This window comes from Rhinolophus ferrumequinum, chromosome 9 (assembly GCF_004115265.2).
Source record: "Rhinolophus ferrumequinum isolate MPI-CBG mRhiFer1 chromosome 9, mRhiFer1_v1.p, whole genome shotgun sequence".
Lineage (NCBI taxonomy): Eukaryota > Metazoa > Chordata > Mammalia > Chiroptera > Rhinolophidae > Rhinolophus > Rhinolophus ferrumequinum.
The window spans coordinates 79,615,974-79,619,431 of NC_046292.1; positions in this window are offsets into that span (position 1 = coordinate 79,615,974).

Consider the following 3,458-nt stretch of genomic DNA (forward strand, 5'->3'; position numbering starts at 1 on the left):
GTCTCCCTACCACTCGTCTCTGCCATTGGGCTGTATGTGAGAAAAATTAAATAACTCCATGTTTCGTTCAGCCTCCGAGAATTTGTAGTGCATTAGCCTCCGACAATTTGACAGAGAGCATTAGCTGAACTAACACACAATGGATTTCTTGTCCTTCATGGGCTGCTGACCATTACCTCCGCCTTGGGCACACCCCCATGAGGAAAAGTCAGGAAAACACCCAGAAGGAACACTCACTGAGATCTCGCCTTACTCTAAGCTGCTCTTCCCTTTTGAAACTTGCTGAAGCTTGTGAGGAGAAATGATTGATATCTGTGAGTTTCCTTTCTGCTTTCCTCCAAACCAAGGCCTGGTTCTTTCCAACCTGGGCCTAAGACAAAATTGCTTTTTGATGACTATTTGCTGTGCTCTATGTAAGTGACAAGCATTTATTAAGCCATTGTTATCTCTCTGGCCCTGGCTGGGACTGAAAGAGATAGTAAAGAGCAATTTCTTGTCCCAAAGATTTTATAAATTAAACAGAGAAGCAAGAGATTTATACAGAAAGCAACTAGAGGATAATGTGATTCCATATGTAAACAGATTCTATAGGAATTCAGCAAAAGGAAAGATGCATGTGGATTGGGCTTGGATTGGAGAAGCTACCAGTGGATAGAAGAATTCTACTTGGTTTTGAGAGAGTCTGGGAACCAGAGTTTGATGAGTAAGAATGGGTCCTGATACAAAGTCTCATATGCCCTGCTTAGCACAAAAGAACCTATCCCCTTCTCCCTGGAGCAGGGGAGTCAGGTTTGGCCAAGCAAAGCTGAGGATCTGAGGTAACTAGAGAGGGCCAGAGGGGTGGAGGAAATGACTAATACAGGGCGCCTGGGGGAGGAGTACAGGCTGGAGAGGGATGAACCGGTGGGCTGGTTTCTCTTTTTCTAGGCCTTGGAGGACAAACAGTATAGTATATGTGGTATAGTACGTATGCCGCCCCCTTCTCTGGGGACCGTGTTCATAGCACACACACCTCTCAACTGGTGGTGTGTGCTGAAGTTGGCTGGTATTGGCTTACGAGGGTTGACTGACAAATTTTCAGAAATTTTGTGAGCCAATTGTTAGACACAACTATTATTATTATTATAATTTAAACTATATATGTCTCATATGCACTTACAATTAAACAAATTAAATTAAAACAAAGATAATCCATCAACCCATCCCTTCCCCTGGTATTTGCTGCATTTTTCTATTATTTATGCTCTAGAGATTACTTACAATTATCGTACATGTGTAGTGGTCTTATGAGGAGAATTGTGTCCCCCTCCCGCCTCAAATTCATATGTTGAAGTCTTAATCCTCAGTCTCAGAATGTGACTTTATATGGACATAAGGTTGTTGCAGAGGTAATTAGTTAAGATGAGGTCATTAGAGTAGGTCCCTCATCCAATATGCCTAGAGTCTTTATGAAAAGGAAAAGTTTGGACATAGGCAGGATACGATGTGAACAGGAAGACAGATCGAGGTGAGGCTGCATTAAGCCAAGGAATGCCAAAGATGGACAGCAAACCCCCGGAAGCAGGAGAGAACCCTGCTCTCTCCCTCAGAGCCTCAGAAAGAACCAGCCCTGCTGACACCTTCATCCGGGACTTCCAGCCCTCTGAACTGTGAGACAATGAATTTCTGTGGCATACAGCCCCCCGTTTATGGTGTTTCGGAAAGGCAGCCCCAGGAAATGGACACTGGTGGAAACTGTGGCAGTGCTTCACATCCCCCACCCCACTCCTCATTCTTTAACTTTGTGTTGAAAGCTTGAAATCAGCCCCAGGGGGGCTGAATTGTAAACAAACGTCACAAATCAGGGCTTGATTAATTGTTTTGTTGATTGTCTAGACAAGGGGTTGGCAAACTACAGCCTGTGGGCCAAGTCTGGGCCCCCGCCTGTTCTTGTGAAAGTTTTATTGGAACACAGCTGTGCTCATTCGTTAAGGGATCGTCCAAGGCTGCTTTCACACTACAACGGCAAAGTCGAGGAGTTGTGACAGAGACGCTATGGTTCACGCCGTTGACAATATTTATTGTCTGGCTCTTTAGAGTGAAAGTTTGCTGACCCTTGGCCTCGACTTCAGAAAGTGATGGAGACGATGTTGAAAATGCAGAGCAAACCTACTCTGTCCATTACGTTGCTATAGCACTAAAAATGAGAAACTATTCTTCTAGTATTGGAAAACTATTATTTGATTCTGCAAAGAAGTTGCTCTTACTATGGACAAATGAGTAAAATTCTGACACAGATCTTTGTCATTTTTGCTTTCCTCTTCCTTGTTTATATAAATAAAAATACCAGCCAACATTCAGGTCAGAACTATACTTGTTCATCAATTGCAACCATAGCTTGGCTACAGATACGAGAGTTTGTCAAAAATCAATGGGAGCATTTATGAGAATTAATTGGTTATGTGGAATTTATTTGTATGTGTTGTTTATCGGTAAAGTTTGTAATAATCTTATATGTGTATACATGTGCACACATTTTCTCCTCTGGAGAGCCAGTTGTTGAACATTTACCAGCATACCACTTCCCCCAACCTCCATGCAGCCCCCACAGTTGAGCAGAGGCCACCCAGTTCATGGGTGTGTCGCAATATGACTTTGGCCTTGGCTTGGTTTCACCACTGTGTAGACTTTGGTGGGAGCAGTTGCAATGGAAAAGCTCGTGGCACCCAGGAGCCTGGCCCGGCTAAAATCTGCCCTGGGTGAGGGAAGTGAGTGCCAAGTGTTCATGGATGAAGTGGGCCTGCTGATGGAAGGGCTCGGATGCAAATTCAAGTTTAGTCTCGCTCCCACCAGCAGCAGACGTCCTTAGCAAGGGGGTAACAGGGTGAAAGTGGTGATTTAAGGAGAAAGACTTGGAAACCATGGGAAGGACACACAGGGCAGAAAGACCAGCTCTGGGCTGTTGCAATCCGTGCCTTAGAGAACAGTGTCAGAACTGCGGTGGCTTGGCCCAAGGCACGTTTTCTGGCCTTTGTAAGGAAGACTTGCAAAATGTTAAGAAATGGGATCCTTGCTTGATTGCGGAAGTCTCAATGGACCTCCAGAGCACGCAAAAGAGAAAAATAGCAAAGCAATTTTGAAAAGCTTTGCCAAATGACTGTCATGTGGCTTTCCACCATCCCTCTGTTGCTTTCTGGATGTCTAGCAGAAATGAAGAAATAGTTTTTCAGTAACCTTTTCTCAACGACAAACAGATATGCTTGGAGGGCTTGCTGTAAAACTGAGACTATGCATTTTCAGTAAGTGGGGAAGGCTGTTGGACTCCATGGAGACTACCCTGGAGGGCGGGGAGGGCTCCTACAGCACCTCAGGTCCACCCCTCCTCCCAGGGCAGTACGAGCCCTGCCCAGCCTTCCCTGGCCTGTTCGGGCAGACACTGAGGCTGTTTCCCCACAGTGGAACAATAGCTGCCTGTGACT